General features: G+C 38.9%; 1 long non-coding RNA gene across 1 annotated transcript; it reads left to right on the top strand.

The window, feature by feature from the left end:
* Window positions 1–1,922: 1,922 nt before the first annotated feature.
* Window positions 1,923–5,926, top strand: LOC141277893 (uncharacterized). The gene is made up of 2 exons (XR_012329767.1): window positions 1,923–2,169; window positions 4,840–5,926. It is a non-coding gene; the product is annotated as an uncharacterized lncRNA (long non-coding RNA).
* The last annotated feature ends 11,631 nt before the right edge of the window (window positions 5,927–17,557 follow it).

Genomic DNA, 17,557 nt, shown 5'->3' with positions numbered 1-17,557 from the left:
TGTGTTACTGTTGATTTCCTCTTTTAGAGCTGTTAGCAGTTGCCTTATGTATTGAGGTGCTCCTATGTTTGGTGCATATATATTTATAATTGTTATATATTCTTCTTGGATTGATTCCTTGATCATTATGTAGTGTCCTTCCTTGTCTCTTGTAACATTCTTTATTTTAAAATCTATTTTAGGGGCTTCCCTGATTGTGCAGTGGTAAAGAATACGCCTGCCAATGCAGGGGACATGGGTTCGAGCCCTGGTGTGGGAAGATCCCACATGCCACGGAGCAACTAAGCCCATGCACCACAACTACTGAACCTGCACTCTAGAGCCTGTGAGCCACAACTACTGAGCCCACGTGCCACAACTACTGAAGCCCACACACCCAGAACCCGTGCTCTGCAACCAGAGAATCCACTGCAATGAGAAGCCCACACACTGCAATGAAGAGTAGCCCCCACTCGCCGCAGCTAGAGAAAGCCCACGCGCAGCAACAAAGGCCAAACACAGCCAAAAATAAATAAATAAATAATTTAAAATATAAAATAAAATAAAGTCTATTTTATCTGATATGAGTATTGCTACTCCAGTTTTCTTTTGATTTCCATTTGCATGGAATATCTTTTTCCATCCCCTCACTTTCAGTCTGTATGTGTCCCTAGGTCTGAAGTGGGTCTCTTGTAGACAGCATATATACGGGTCTTGTTTTTGTAACCATTTAGCCAGCCTGTGTCTTTTGGCTGGAGCATATAATCCATTCATGTTTAAGGTAATTATCGATATGTATGTTCCTATTACCTTTTTCTTAATTGTTTTGGATTTGTTTTTGTAGGTCATTTTCTTCTCTTGTTTTTCCCACTTAGAGAAGTTCCTTTAGCATTTGTTGTAGAGCTGGTTTAGTGGTGCTGAATTCTCTTAGCTTTTGCTTGTCTGTAAAGCTTTTGATTTCTCCATCAAATCTGAATGAGATCCTTGCTGGGTAGAGTAATCTTGGTTGTAGGTTCTTCCCTTTCATCACTGTAAATATGTCATGCCACTCCCTTCTGGCTTGTAGAGTTTCTGCCAAGAAATCAGCTGTTAACCTTATGGGAGTTCCCTTGTATGTTATTTGTCAATTTTTCCTTGCTGCTTTCAATAGTTTTACTTTGTCTTTAATTTTTGCCAATTTGATTACTATGTGTCTCAGCATGTTTCTCCTTGGGTTTATCCTGTATGGGACTCTCTGTGCTTCCCGGACTTGGGTGGCTATTTCCTTTCCCATGTTAGGGAAGTTTTCGACTATAATCTCTTCAAATATTTTCTCGGGTCCTTTCTCTCCCTCTTCTCCTTCTGGGACCCCTATAATGCAAATGTTGTTTGCATTTAATGTTGTCCCAGAGGTCTCTTAGGTTGTCTTCATTTCTTTCATTCTTTTTTCTTTATTCTGTTCCACGGCAGTGAATTCCACCATTCTGTCTTCCAGGTCACTTATCCGTTCTTCTGCCTCAGTTATTCTGTTATTGATTCCTTCTAGTGTATTTTTCATTTCAGTTATTGTGTTGTTCATCTCTGTTTGTTTGTTCTTTAATTTTTCTAGGTCTTTGTTAAACATTTCTTGCATCTTCTTGATCTTTGCATCCATTCTTTTTCTGAGGTCCTGGATCATCTTCACTATCATTATTCCGAATTCTTTTTCTGGAAGGTTGACTATCTCCACTTCATTTAGTTGTTTTTCTGGGGTTTATCTTGTTCCTTCATCTGGTACATAGCCCTCTGCCTTTTCATCTTGTCTATCTTTCTGTGAATGCGGTTTTTGTTCCACAGGCTGCAGGATTGTTGTTCTTCTTGCTTCTCCTGTCTGCCCTCTGGTGGATGAGGCTATCTAAGAGGCTTGTGCAAGTTTCCGGATGGGAGGGACTGGTGGTGGGTAGAGCTGGCCGTTGCTCTGGTGGGCAGAGCTCAGTAAAACTTTAATCCGCATGACTGCTGATGGGTGGGGCTGGGTTCCCTCCCTGTTGGTTGTTTAGCCTGAGGCGACCCAACACTGGGGCCTATCCAGCTCTTTCATGGGGCTAATGGCAGACTCTGGGAGGGCTCACACCAAGGAGTACTTCCCAGAACTTCTGCTGCCAGTGTCCTTGTCCCCACGGTGAGACACAGCCATCCCCGCCTCCACAGGAGACCCTCCAACACTAGCAGGTAGGTCTGGTTCAGTCTCCTATGGGGTCACTGCTCCTTCCCCCTGGGTCCTGATGTGCACACTACCTTGTGTGTGCCCTCCAAATGTGGAGTCTCTGTTTCCCCCAGTCCTGTCGAAGTCCTGCAATCAAATCCCGCTAGCCTTCAATGTCTGATTCTCTAGGAATTCCTCTTCCCGTGGCCGGACCCCCAGGTTGGGAAGTCTGACATGGGGCTCAGAACCTTCACTCCAGTGGGTGGACTTCTGTGGTATAAGTGTTCTCCAGTTTGTGAGTCACCCACCCAGCAGTTATGGGATTTGATTTTATTGTGGTTGCATCCCTCCCACCCTCTCACTGTGGCTTCTCCTTTGTCTTTGGATGTGGGGTATCTTTTTTGGTGAGTTCCAGTGTCTTCCTGTCGATGATTGTTCAGCAGTTAGTTGTGATTCCCAGTGTTCTCGCAAGAGGGAGTGAGAGCACGTCCTTCTACTCTGCCATCTTGAACCAATCTCCAAGACAGCCTGTTCTAGTTAGTCTAAAGTTCAAGCCAAATCATTTATAAGCCAGAATATTTTCACCATACCTCAATACATGAAAATGTCTTCTATCACTGCCATGAGCTTGACATCTTAAAGACTTTTCTGATGAGACTGTAGCATTATTAATGGTCGTAATTTTTTGATACTGTATGATAAGATATCTCAACATATGGAAGATGTACATGATACAGTGAACCAATATTTTCCAAATGACCAACGCAGGACATTTCAAAATCATGCATGGTTAAAAGATTGATTCAAAGTGAAAGACAGACCAATGGATAGATAGGGGTGTGTGTGTCTGTGTTTACACATATATAAAAAACAGAGTACAAAACAATACCTGATACCGTTTCAGATTTTCATTGCAACTAACCTTTAAGAAATGTCCACTTGTCAAATTTTCTGTAGTATCAGAGAAGAATATCCACAATTACCCAAGAAGACTATTAAATTCTTCTCCTAAGACCTCCTATTTTCTTCATATACCTCAATCATAGGGAATCTAGCTCTCTTTTATTTAGCCAGATATTAAAGAGAAACACAAAAACAGAAAGCAGTGCCATTCTTCTCACTAAAAGAATGAAAACTCAAAGAATTTCTTTTATTTTGGAAAATGTGATTATTTTTCATAAAGACATGCAGTTTATGTTAAAATGTGTTGTTTTTTTAAATTAATAATTAAGTGTTTTTAATTTCTGTTTTGAATTCTAATATGGGAACTAGTGCTAGATATCTCCCACATAAACATAGCTCTTTGAGTTCCTCAATAATATTTAAGAGTGTAAAGTGGTCCAGGGACCAGAATTTTGAGAACAGTTGCCCTGAACTCATGAAGCACCTCTGCTCTCACCATTTTCCTTGCAAACTCTAGCTGGAGATGTGGATTAATACAGAGAGTGCCAAATATGAATCACTGTAACACTCCTCCATTCTAAATGCTAGAGACCTTTCTAGAATTTATATCTTACCCAACCTGGGTAATAGGGAAATTACATTCCTAAAAACGTTATAGCATATAAAGCCCTAATATTAAATTGAGATTACTTCGTCATTCCAGAAAAAAAAAAAAAGTCTCCTTTCTAGCCAATCCTTCAAGACACTGCTTCAAGCAATACTTGGCCTTTACCTCCAAACCAAACCTCAAACCCTAGTTCATCTCTGAGTCCTCTCCTTCTTTTATTTTTTAGCAAAAGCTACATATATTACTTTAAAAATGTATTTTGGCTTTCTGTAATGTTTATTGAATTCCTTTATTTTTTTCCAATTTCAAAAGTAATAAATGCCTTTTTGTAAAAAAAAAAAAAACCTACCAATATTACAGAAATAGATAACCATGTTTAGGTTGATAAATATTCCTCAAGATTTTTTTATGAATATGATTAAATATGTTTACACAAATCAGCTCATATGACAATAGATATGCTACTTTGTAGCCAGCTCTCTTCGGTTCAAAATCTTTCTGATGTTGGTCCTTATGAGAACACCTAAATAATCCTTAGACAGGCAAAGTAACTTATAAATTAATATTTAAAGAGGTAAATTAATGAAAAACATTTTAAGTAGAATACCTTAAACTGTCATTACATAACTCAGTAAACAAAGTATGTCTATTTCTATTCAGTTTCCACATGTGAGTGGACATAGTTTCCTCTTTCAAAATTTTCCAAGTTCATTTCATAATCTGCAAATAGTACCTACTATTTGAGGAGCCCAACCAGAATCATTTTCTGTCCTTCTAAGCTTCCTTTATAGACGTGAAACCCAAAGACCCCTGGTTTCTCTAGGACTTATGATTTCAAATAATTTGTCTCTTTTTTTTTTTTTTTTTTTTTTGGTGGTACGCGGGCCTGTCACTGCTGTGGCCTCTCCCGCTGTGGAGCACAGGCTCCGGACGCGCAGGCCCAGCGGCCATGGCTCACGGGCCCAGCCGCTCCGCGGCATGTGGGATCTTCGCGGACCGGGGCACGAATCCATGTCCCCTGCATCGGCAGGCGGACTCTCAACCACTGTGCCACCAGGGAAGCCCCTTGTCTCATTTTTATAATCTACATACCAAATCTGAATCATCTTTTCTTAAACCTTTACTGGAAATTTGCATTTCATGGCTACATCATTTATTAAAACATTTTTCCATCTTTTGTTTCTAGTAAACTAAAAAAGAAAAAGAGATTGAAGAACAGTTTTTATGTTTGGAATAGCTAATGAAGGAGCTGTTTTGTGCTTATAAAAGTGCAAGGTTCATCTCTGGAGAAACATCTGACTTAGGCCTAGGGCAGGAAATGTACAAGATGAGCCTGAACGTCTTGTAGTGTAGTGTAAGAAAGTAGGGAAGTGCTCCAAGATAAAAACATCCACACTGATAAGAGTATGTGAAAGGGCCCAGGAGCCGACCGAAAGAGCTCCCATCAGCCAAAGCTAGAACTATGTGAGCAAGAAAATAAAGGAGTCAAAGATTATAACCCACAGAATACAGCAAATATCCATGGGTCCATACTAATGTAATGAACGACTGAATAAAGTATTTCGTGAGAGGGAAGAAACAATCTCGTGCAGGAGAATTCCAAATAAATTATGTAGGTATATCATCTAAAGGAAGGGGAGCATAAGTCCCCACTGCTTAAGTATAGACCAGGAAAAGTGACTTCCTTCCGAAGAACACAGTACAAAAAGAGAATTTAAAAGAGTAACTTCACAGTGGAGAAACCTGACAAACGTCACATCAGCCAGATGATCAAGGTCAACATTAAAAATGATAACTCACTGCTGATAGTATGTCCCCTTGATGTGACGTGAGGAGACTGGCACTTTACACTGTGATCTTCCTCCCCCAAACTTAAAATTCCAGTCTAATCATGAGAAGAATTCCAATAGAGGGGCATTCTGCAAAATACCTGACCAGCACACCTCAAAACTGTCAAGGTCATCAAAAACAAGATAAATCCTATCTCAATAAATCTGAAAGAAAAAGACAAACAGAAAAACAAACAAGCAAAAACAAGATAAGTCTGAGAAACTGTCACAGCCAAGAGGAAACATGACTGCTGAATGTAATATGGGGTTTCTGCAGAGGATCCTGGAACAGAAAAAGGACATTAGGGGGACTTCCCTGTCAGTCCAGTGGTTAAGACTCTGCACTTTCAGTGCAGAGGACGCGGGTTCGATCCCTGGTCTGGGAACTAGGATCCAACATGCCACGCGGTGCAGCCAAAAAAAAAAAAAAAAGAAGAAGAAAAAGGACATCAGGTAAAAACTAAGGAAATTTGAAACATATGGATTATATGGATATATAATAATGTATCAAAATACATTCATTAATTGTGACAAATGTGCCCTCTCAATGTAAGATGTTAATAGGGAAAACTGGGGGTGAAGGGAGAGGGGATGTGGGAACTCTATTACCTGCTCAATTTCTGTGTAAATCTAAAACTATTCTAAAAAATAAAGTCTGTTAATTTTAAAAAACGTCATTTAACTGTACACTTAAAAAAAGAAAAAGTCCAGGGTCTCTAATCAGAAAAGCTGAGAACCCATGAGAGTTTTCCATGTGGGAAGGTGGAACCAGATGCAAAGTTTACATCTATGCCTCTCCTAGACAATTCTGGTTGAAAGCTATTTAAAAAGAAAAGGAAAAGTATCCTCTTTTATTTATTTATTTTATATAAATTTATTTATTTATTTATTTATTTTTCACTGCATTGGGTCTTCGTTGCTGTGCACGGGCTTTCTCTAGTTGCAGTGAGCTGGGGCTACTCTTCCTTGCGGTGCGCGGGCGTCGCATTGCGGTGGCTTCTCTTGTTGGGGAGCACGGGCTCTAGGGCACTCAGGCTCAGTAGTTGTGGCGCACAGGCTTAGCTGCTTCGTGGCCTGTGGGATCTCCCCGGACTAGGGCTCGAACCCATGTCCCCTTCTTTGGCAGGCGGATTCTGAACTACTGCGCCCTCAGGGAAGTCCTCCTCTTTTAAATTAAAAAAAAAAATTACCTATGAATCCTTTATATTTCTTTGCAGTCACATTCAGACAGGAAAGTTAAGAAGATCAAAGCTGTGTCGAAAGAGAGCTCATTTCAAAGAAACACCCCATAACATTGTAAATCAACTATACTTCAATAAAATTTAAAAAAAGATACCCATAAAGTTCACTATCTGAATGGATAAAGAAGATGTGGCACATATATACAATGGAATATTACTCCATCATAAAAAGAAACAAAATTGAGTTATTTGTAGTGAGGTGGATGGACCTAGAGTCTGTCATACAGAGTGAAGTAAGTCAGAAAGAGGAAAACAAATACCATATGCTAACACATATATATGGAATCTAAAAAAAAAAAAAAAAAGGTTCTGAAAAACCTAGGGGCAGGACAGGAATAAAGATACAGACGTAGAGAATGGACTTGAAGACACGGGGAGGGGGAAGGGTAAGCTGGGACAAAGTAAGAGAGTGGCATGAACTTACATATACTACCAAATGTAAAATAGATAGCTAGTGGGAAGCAGCCGCATGGCACAGGGAGATCAGCTCGGTGCTTTGTGACCACCTAGAGGGGTGGGATAGGGAGGGTGGGAGGGAGACGCAAGAGGGAAGAGATATGGGGATATATGTATATGTATAGCTGATTCACTTAGTTATAAAGCAGAAACTATCACACAATTGTAAAGCAATTATACTCCAATAAAGATGTTAAAAAATCTAATTAATAAAATTTTAATTAAATACAAAAAAAATGTGTCACTAGAGTAGAACATGAGTCATGATCCACCCAAATAGGTGTGATAACAGAGAAGATGGGAAAACTTGTAACTTAATAAAAATAAGAAATGTGGACCATCTCATTCTAGGAGAAACGGGTAAAGAGCGCAGAGCAATTCAAATGTGGCAAGTCTAGAAGGAAGCTAATTTAGTGAAAGGGTAACTGGTAAAGTCACAATCTCTGGGCAAAGGAAGGAGGTCAATCAATAGAGTTAACTTGTGCCCAATGGGTCCTAAGTGCTTAGTCTGCTGAGCACCCATGTTGGAGACAGGAACAATGCAAGATTATGCAACGGGATTTCTAAGATAGCATATTTAGGTATGGCAAGGTTAAGAGCCAGTAAATAGAATATGAGTCCAGTAAGAAAAAAAACACATTGACCCTTTTAACCTTATGGTTTGCTTATCTAGATCCCTACAGGTCAGCCAATAAGACTAATAATATACTGAAAATTGCACAATGGTTTATCATTTAATAAAAATATTCACATATCACACGTACCTAAAAAAAAAGTTAGCAACCTCTTGCTTCCAAAAAGATGTATTTTGCTGGTAAAAAAAAAAAGAGAAAAAGTGAAACATTCACATATTCATACAATATGTATGTAGTCTTAGAAATCAGCCCATGTGTAAGTGTGGTGGGTCTTTTTACCTATACTATTGAATATTTCTAACAGGTAGCCACTTTGTAGACTAGATCCTCATCACATTTCCCTTATGACTGTTGAAGAAGATAGGAAAGATGAGAAGTCTGACCTCCTTGCACTGTTTCACACTTTTTTATTTATTTTTATTTTAAGTTATCATGCAGTAAAATTGATTGGGGGAGAGATGTACATTTCTATCCGTTTTAACAACTTTCAGAACAGTGTAGCCAGCCCCACCATTAGGATTCAGAAGAGCTCCATCACCCCGACAAGCTCTCTCATATTACTCCTTTATATCACTCTGCTTCTTTCCACGTCACCATGGGCTCTTGTCCAAGTTCTTTCTCATTTAAGTTTTCCTCCAGTTTACCCAGTCATTTCTGACCAATCTACCCCAGAAAAGAACAGGAGAGAAGGACAATGCCTATCTGTGGATGGGTACCTGGTAGTGAGAAGAAGGAGAAAGAGGAAATGGGAGAAGAGGACTTCTGGGTAGTGGGAAGCAGGGAATGTATTCAGAACACAGTTTTCAGTCTTCCATCTGAGCAGCTCTCATAACCTTCAAGGAAGTCTCGTGTTCCTCATCCATGAAAGTCAGGAGTTGGAGAAGTTAAACTTGTGTAAGAGATACAGTACCTGGAAGTCAAGATATTCCTACAGGAATATCATAAAATGATTACTTTTTACAATTTTAACAGTTGATATGTAGTTTTATCCTAATTCAGATGCTATCTTATGTAGATTCTATTTTTTTAAAAAATTTGGCATATTTTTCTTATATTACATTTTTCAGCTTTATTGAGATATAACTGACACATAACCTTGTAAGAGTTTAAGGTGTACAATGTGTTAATTTGATACACTTACATATTGTGAAATGATTATCACCATAGCTTAGCTAACATGTCCATCACCTCATAATTAACATTTCCTTTTTGTAGTGGGAATATTTAAGATCTACTGTCTTAGCAGCTTTCAAGTATATAGGCAGTATTGTTAACTATAATCACCACGCTGTACATTAAACCCCCAGAACATATTCATCTTATAACTGGAAGTTTGTACCCTTTGACCAACATTTCCCCATTTCCCCTTCCCCCAGCCGCTGGTAACCACCATTCTACTCTCTGTTTCTATGAGTTCAGACATTTTAGATTCCACATATAAGTGGAGATCACACAGTATTTCTTTCTCTGTCTCACTTATTTCACTTAGCATAATGCCCTCAAGTTTCATCCAAGTCATCACAAATGGCAGGATTTCCTTCTTTCCCACGAAGACTCGGCAACATTCTCAGTTCCTCCAGAAGCCTCCCCTTCTAGATCTATTGAATCTCCTCACCTTTGATCTTTCATAGCTTTTATAGATTGTGATGTGCAATGCAACACAAACATTTCTATTGGTCTCTACCAATTTTGTCAGCTTTCTTCTGCAACTAGATTACAAGCACCCTCAGGAGAATGATGATGGATATTTACAGACCCACCATAGTGCCAGGACAATTCTGAGTCCATTATGGAAATTTATAAATACTTATTGATTTACTGCTACATGTAATCACTTTTTTCTTCTTACTCTGCATTATTTATTCCTCACTTGTTCTTCATCATAAGCAAAGGTGCAGGAAGGGTAGAAACCCACTCTAAAAATATTTTCTTCAATTTCCATAAACTGTACAGTGAATTTCAGAACCAAGTGAGGAGTAGGATACTCACACGTTCCATGGCCCAGATGGCAAAAAGTATAGAAACAAGTGTCCCAAGTGTGCAAGTGTATTGTGAGTATCTATCTACCCTCATCTCTCCCACTGAACCTCTTCATCATTGGTCATCGGTGGGTCCCAGTTTTTTCAGAAACGTGTAGAATATATACCATGAGTTGTATGCTAAGTAAGTTTAAAAGCACATGGACAAGACATTAAGTGATATTGAATCATATAATGGAAATGTTATTCTCTATTCAATTATCTTACTATCTTCTAATTAAGTCATGGGAAAGTCCTAATTTAGTGCTAATATGTTTATTTTTGTATTGAGTTGTAATTGACATATAACATTATATTAGTCTCAGGTGTACAACATAATGATTTGATATTTGTATACACTGTGAAATGATCACCACAATAAGTGTAGTTACCATCTGTCACCACACAAAGTTACAAATTTTTTTCTCTTGGCAACATTCAAATATGCAATACAATATTATTGACTATAGCCACCATGCTGTATATTATATCCCCATGACTTATTTATTTTATAACTGGAAGTTTGTACCTCTTGACCTCCTTCTTTTTGCCCACACTCACCACCCTCCTCTATGGCAACCACCAATCTCTTCCCTGTATCTATGAGTTTTGTTTTGTTTGTTCATTTGTTTTGTTTTTAGATTCCACATGTAAGTGAAGTCATTCAGTTTTTGTCATTCTCCATTTGATTTATTTCACCTAGCATATTACCCTCAAGGTCCATCACTGTTGTCACAAATGGCAAAATTTCATTCTTTTTTATTGCTGAATTAGATCCCATTGTGTATATATCCACATCTTCTTTATCCATTCATCCATTGATGGACACTTAGGTTGTTACCGTATCTTGGCTATTGTAAATAATGCTGCAATGAGCATAGGTGTGCATACATCTTTTTGAATTAGAGCTTTCATTTTCTTCAGATTCATACCCAGAAGTGGAATTACTGGATCATATGCTGGTTTTATTTTTAATTTTTTTAGGAAACTCCATACTGTTTTCTACAGTGGCTGTACCATTTCACATTCCCACCGACAGTGCACGAGCATTCCCTTTTCTTCACATCTTTACCAACACTTGTTATTTCTTGTTTTTTTGATACTAGCCGTGACAGCAGGTGTGAGGTGATATCTCTTTGTGGTTTGGTCTTTTATTTCTCTGATGAGTAGTGATGTTGAGCATCCTTTTATGTGCTGTATCTGTATCTCTTTTATGTGCTGTATCTGTATCTCTTCTTTGGAAAAATGTCTATTCAGATTCTCTGCCCATTTTAAATTGGATTTTTTTTTTCTTATTGAGTTGTATGAATTGTTTATATCTTTTGGATATTAACCCCTTATCAGATATGTGATTTGCGAATATCTTTTTCCATTCAGTAGGTTGCCTTTTCCTTTGCTGTGCAGGAGCTTTTTTGTTTGATGAAGTCCCACTTGTTTATTTTTGCTTTTGTTGCCCTTGCTGTTGAAGTCGGATTCAAAAAAAACATTGCCAAGATGGATGTCAAGGAGCTTACAGCTTATACTTTCTTCTTTCTTTCTTTATTTTTGGCTGCACTGCAGCATGTGCGATCCTAGTTCCCCGACCAGGGATCGAACCCGTGCACCCTGTATTGGAAGGGCAGAGTCTTAACCACTAGACTACCAGGAAAGTCCCTGGCTTATGCTTTCTTCTAGGAGTTCTATGGCTTCAGGTCTTACATTCAAGTCTTTAATCCATTTTGAGTTAATTTTTGTGTGTGCTATAAGATAGTAGTCTAATTTCATCCTTTTGCATGTAGCCTTCCAGTTTTCCCAACCCCATTTTTTTAAACTTTATTGAAGAATAGTTGATTTACAATGTTGTGTTAATTTCTTCTGTACAGCAAAGTGACTCCGTTTTATATATGTGTGTGTGTGTGTGTATATATATATTCTTTTCCATTATGGTTTGTCACAGAATATTGAATATAGTTCCCTGTGCTATACAGTATGACCTTGTTGTTTATCCCCAACACCATTTATAGAAAGGCTGTCCTTTCCCCATTGTATATTCTTGTTTTCTTTGTTGTTTATTTCTGGCCTCTCTATGCTGTTCCATTGATCTATGTGTCTGTTTTTATGTCAATACCATACCATTTTGATTCCTGTAGCTTTGCAACATAGTTTGAAATCACATCATGTGCTGCCTCCAGCTTTGTTCTTCTTTCTCAAGATTGCTTTGGCTATTTGGGATCCTTGTCAGTTCCATAGAAATTTTAGGATTATTTGTGCTGTTCCTGTGAAAAATGCCATTGGAATTTTGACAGGGATTGCATTAAATCTATGGATTGCTTTGGGTAGTATGAACATTTTAACAATATTAATTCTTCCAATCCATGAGCATAGATTGAATCTTATTTTGCACCTTAGGCTGATTGAAAGTCACCCTCTGGCAGCATCTTTTAAAGTATGAAAATATATACAGCCCTGTGGGACTGCAATTGTAAACCCAGCTGGCCTCCAGACAAGGTGATATTGAGGTGTCATCTTGGCAAAGTTGCAAAATCTGGGACTCCAGACGAATGTATAAGCTTCTTTCTGGGAGGTACTGGTGAGCTGTAGCAAGGCCAGGGGAGAGCACAAAGATGGCCTCTGTTCTTTGACAGCATCTCTGTAGCCTCTAGATGTGTGGTAAACCTGCTCATCAGGCTGAGGCTCCAGGACAAGTAAATAGGCCTTTTTCACAGGAAGACTGAGGGTGTGTTTCAGTCTGCTATCTGCTATCTGTACCATGCCCTGGGGGTGGTAGCATGCCAAGAATTGTCTCTCTGATTGTTTTAGTCCCATGGGGTCCATAAACGCAAGCCCCTCCCACCACCACCAGAGCCAGTCACTCAAGGGGCATCCCCTGGGTGGACTCCGTGCACCACACCAGCTTTAGAGGTGTCGTGGTAGAGCACCAGGGTAGGGCACATTACTGGCACTAGCAAGGTAGAGCAAGAGTGCAAAAATGGCACTCACCAGTGCCTCTGTCCCCAGAGAGAGTCCCAACAGGCCCTTTCCCCAGTGACAGACAATTTATGATAAGCAAATGAGTCTCCTTCACATATGGTCCAGGTGCTTTTCAAGTCACTGCTTTTGCACTGGGTCCCAAGGTGAGTGAGTTTGCACTTGAACCCTTTAGGAGCAGAGTCTCAACTCCCTACAGCATTTTGGGCCTCCTGGAGGTAAGCCCCATTGGTTTTCAAAGCCAGATGTTCTGGTGGCTCATCTCTCTGATACTGGTCCCAAGGGCTGTGGTGCCTGATGTGGGGTGTGAACCCCTTGCTCCTTAGGGAGAAGCTCCATCCTTGTGAGATCCTTCCCGATTGTGGTTCACCACACTGTGGGTGGAGTATGTGCCTCTCCTGCCCATCTCAATGTGGTCCTTTTGTCCTTTGTTGTGCAGGAGCTATTCAGCTAGTTTTCAGGTCTTTTTCAGAGGGGTTCCATATGTAGCTGGGGATTTGGTGTGTCTGTGGGAGGAGGTGAGTTCAGGATCTTCCTACGCCGTCGTGTTGAACTGCCTCCTCAATTCCATTTTTTAAAACAGAAAGCACAAATTGTGTAAAAATTTGTGGGAAGAAAAACAGAAAATTGAAATATTATGTCTCCTAGTGTAATGCTTTTTAATAATTAAGAAAATTATTTTTCACTTTTAGTGGTAGAATAATTAAATCCAGCATACAGAGAGTACTAGACTGGAAGAGTCCTAAGTTTACTTTCAGATTCCACATTTCACAATTCTATGTATAGGCTTTACCTATCTGTGCTAGGAAAGAATATATAAATTATAAAGGTGACGATTGATATTTGAAAAGAAAAACAACTTAAGCTATAGCACTTGATCTTAGGATAGACATTTTTCAAACATTTTGAAATGTGTTAGAAGTATATATATACATTATGAAAAATAAACTTTATGCAAGAAGAGACATAAACAGAAGTCAAAAAATCCAATATTTATTTATTTAATGTGTTTTACAAGGTTTCTAAAAAGCAAGCATATTTATACATTTAAACAGTCTCGTTTATTAGAAAAGATTAACACTACCTGAATTTGAAACTAGTACAGAACAGTCAAAGTTTGCTCAGAGATGCAAGTTTACCTCCCTGAGTGCAAATTTGATTTTGAAAATAAGGTCAGAAAACAGTGCAATTACAACATATTTGATAGTTTTGGAATACCTGCTTTTAATGGGCTAATACTTTCCAATATTATCTCCTGCTACCGACCCAATTTATCCTGTTACTAAGCTTTTAACTATTTCTAGACACATCAGGCCCTTTAATGACTCTTTGCATTTGGGAATAAAGATATTCCCTCTCTCAGGAATATCTTTACTCTTTTCTAGGAGTGAAAGTTTTATTCATCCTACAAGACTGTATTCTCCCAACCTCCTACCACTACCATCAAGCTGAACTAGTATTGCTATTCATACTTCTATATGAACACCTTCCCTTTCATACTGTAACATACCCATTCACATGTAGGTCATCCTTACTATATGTCAGGCACTGTGAAGGATCTGAGAATTTATACTAGGAAGCAGATAAGTTGCCACAGTTTCATGGATGCTGTCAGAAGACACAAAAACTCCTGGGTCAGAGACAAAGGACTTTGTTATGTCCATCATCACAGCAGGAAGCATGAGCTTCATGCTCACACTAGTTTCCCATGTCCCTCCCAACAAGTGCCACAGGGATGACATGAAGCAGCCCAGGTGATCATTGAGCGCATAGTGGGTTTGTGTTGTATCTCAGGAACCCTGAGATTAGGAATCTCAAATCTTCAATAAGCAGCGGCTTTATAATGGACTGTTTGCTATACAACATCCTTGATAACATCGTCTGCAGCAAAAGCAGTCAGTGCCTCTGTCTGCAAGATGAGCAGAAATGTGAGAGACCCATGGGGAAAATCTGCCAACACTAGATTGAAAAGCTATTGAACAACTACTCTATGCAAAACACTAGAGAATATATAAGAAGGCAGAAACATGTCTAATGGGACACTCAGTAAATGTTAATTGCATGAATGAATGATTTGAATAAATGGGAAATTACTGGGCCATATGGGTCTACGTATTTCCACAGCAGACGTTTGTCTAATTCTGTATTCTTATTTAGCAATCTAATGTTCTTGATTTCGGAAGTAAGCTTTGGAATCAATTATTAAATTAATTTTCTGATTGGAAATGGGCCTCATGTGACTCTGGTTAGCATGAGCCAGTTAACCTGAGGAACTTATAATTCCTAGACAGTAGTTAAAAAGAGACTTTGTGAGCTTCCCTGGTGGCGCAGTGGTTGAGAGTCCGCCTGCCAATGCAGGGGACACGGGTTCGTGCCCCGGTCCGGGAAGATCCCACATGCTGCGGAGCGGCGAGGCCCGTGAGCCATGGCCGCTGAGCCTGCGCATCCGGATCCTGTGCTCCGCAACGGGAGAGACCACAACGGTGAGAGGCCCGCGTACCGCAAAAAAAAAAAAAAAAAAAAAAAAAAAAAAATAAGAGAGAGACTTTGTGCTCTGGCGCCTGCCTCATTTTCTAGCCTTGGCTGCTCTCTCTGTGTGTACCATGCTCCAGCCACATTGGTGCTCTTGTACTTCCTCAGATGCCAAACTCCTTCATAATGTAGAGCCTTTCCACAATCATCCCTTGCCCAGAACAATTCTGTACTGACTCTTCTCTAAGATAACTTCTACCATCCTTCAAGATTTAGCTTAAAAGTTTCTTGTTCAGAAGAGCCAACCTGCTCCTTAGACATGATCGGGTTCCTGTTTCACGTCCTTATAATTTTTGTACTTTTCTTTATAACCCTTATCACAAGTATAATCAAGTAATTATTTGCATGATTGTTTATTTAATGTCTGTCTCCCCCAATTGACAATTGGTAGTGTCTTTAGCATTTTCTATGTATAGTGTCATGTCATCTGCAAACAGTCACAGTTTTTCTTCTTCTTTTCCAATTTGGAGTCCTTTTATTTCTTTTTCTTCTCTGATTGCCGTGGCTGGGACTTCCAAAACTATGTTGAATAAAAGTGGTGAGAGTGGACATCCTCGTCTTGTTCCTGATCTTAGAGGAAATGCTTTCAGCTTTTCACAGTTGAGTATGATGTTAGCTGTGGGTTTGTCATATATGGCCTTTATTATGATGAGGTAAGTTCCTTCTATGCCCAATTTCTGGAGAGTTTTTATCGTAAATGGATGTTGAATAGAGCAGCTGCTTTTGACATCGGTAGTAGCACAGCTAGTGTTCAGCTTATTGCTCTCATTTTAGCACACCAAAGGGAATAGTTTCTAATTAGAGGGAGTAGACATAACAGAGCACAAGAAACAGGAGATCTGTTTTGTAGCTGTAACATCACACAAGTCATTTAAATGTCTGTGCCTCAGTAATAAAATAAGAAACTTGAACTAGGTGACATTCAACATTATTTCCAGTCCAAATTGTTGAAATTCCATAAAACCTAAAGTGAATAATGCTATTAAGGGAAAGAACTAGTTGTAAAATCAGTATGAAAAGCTCTCTAATCAGTATGCAAAGCTCTCTTGATATTTTTTCATTCAGTGTCTAATCTGTTGGATTTTTGCAAATGATCAAAGCCAGAAACCAATGAGACTTCCGGGTAGTCCCACAAAAAATCTACTTGACTCAAAACATTTTCATTCAGCCTGTCTGAACTAACATTGACCTCATATTCTGTCCCCCATTCATCCTTCCCCCTCTATTTATTCTAAAACTTCACGGTAAAATGTAACCTCACCAGATCTGGGATTGGAAGGGTCATCTTTAAGAAAAAGAATATAAAATTACAAATTAAAAACACGTTAGAGCCCCACAGAGGGCCTTGGAAAGGAAGTTCAAGATTCATTAACGTTATGGTAAATCATTTCTGTCTCTGACATCTGGAAGAGCTTAAATACAGTCTATTAGCTGTACAAAAACAATGTTACTATGACACAAACATACATACACATTTATGAAACACACACAGCCCAGAAGGTGGTGCAAGACATTTCTCTACTTTTCCCATTGAGCTTAGCCTCTTGACTTTCTGGCCTCCTTCTCTTTTCTTTCCTGACCTTTTTGCTTTCTCAGTCTTTTTGACTCCTCATTTTTCTCGGTTGCCTAGAACCTTGGTGTGGTGGGGAAGAAGGGATCGCTGGCCTTCTTTTCTAATTCTTAGTTGTGCTAAAGATAGGTGAAATTTTAGGAAAGCATAGTAATGTGCAAATACTAGGCACTCAATAAATCAATGTCAAATTAATTCAATTTGTAGGTCATTGCAGAATCAAGATTCTTAAAGATATATTCAGGTTCCAGAAATGAAACAAACAGCATGACGTTTAACAAGGGTTAAATGTGATGGCCTGGATTTAGGTTACAAAAAACTTAAGTAATTATATCCAATAAAGGGAGTACAACTAATGTTAGTCACAAGCTTTATGAAAAGCCATGAACCTGGATCCTGAAAGAAGCAGCCTCCTTAAATTAAAAACAACAACAAACAGTGTAAGAAAAAAAATTTCACATGCAAAATGAGATGTTGGCATGAGACAATGTATTTTATATGTAGAGAGTTATGAAAGATGAGAAAAAAATATATCCTCAACAATTATTGAAACAAAGAATTAAAGGGTTAGAGGGCTGGAGGCTAAATCAAAATGTGTGGGTTTGCTCTTATCATTATAACTCCTTCTGGCAATAAAGAAAAAGGATAAAATATAT

This window comes from Tursiops truncatus, chromosome 2 (genome assembly GCF_011762595.2).
Source record: "Tursiops truncatus isolate mTurTru1 chromosome 2, mTurTru1.mat.Y, whole genome shotgun sequence".
Lineage (NCBI taxonomy): Eukaryota > Metazoa > Chordata > Mammalia > Artiodactyla > Delphinidae > Tursiops > Tursiops truncatus.
This window is presented reverse-complemented; position numbering and strand designations above follow the sequence as displayed.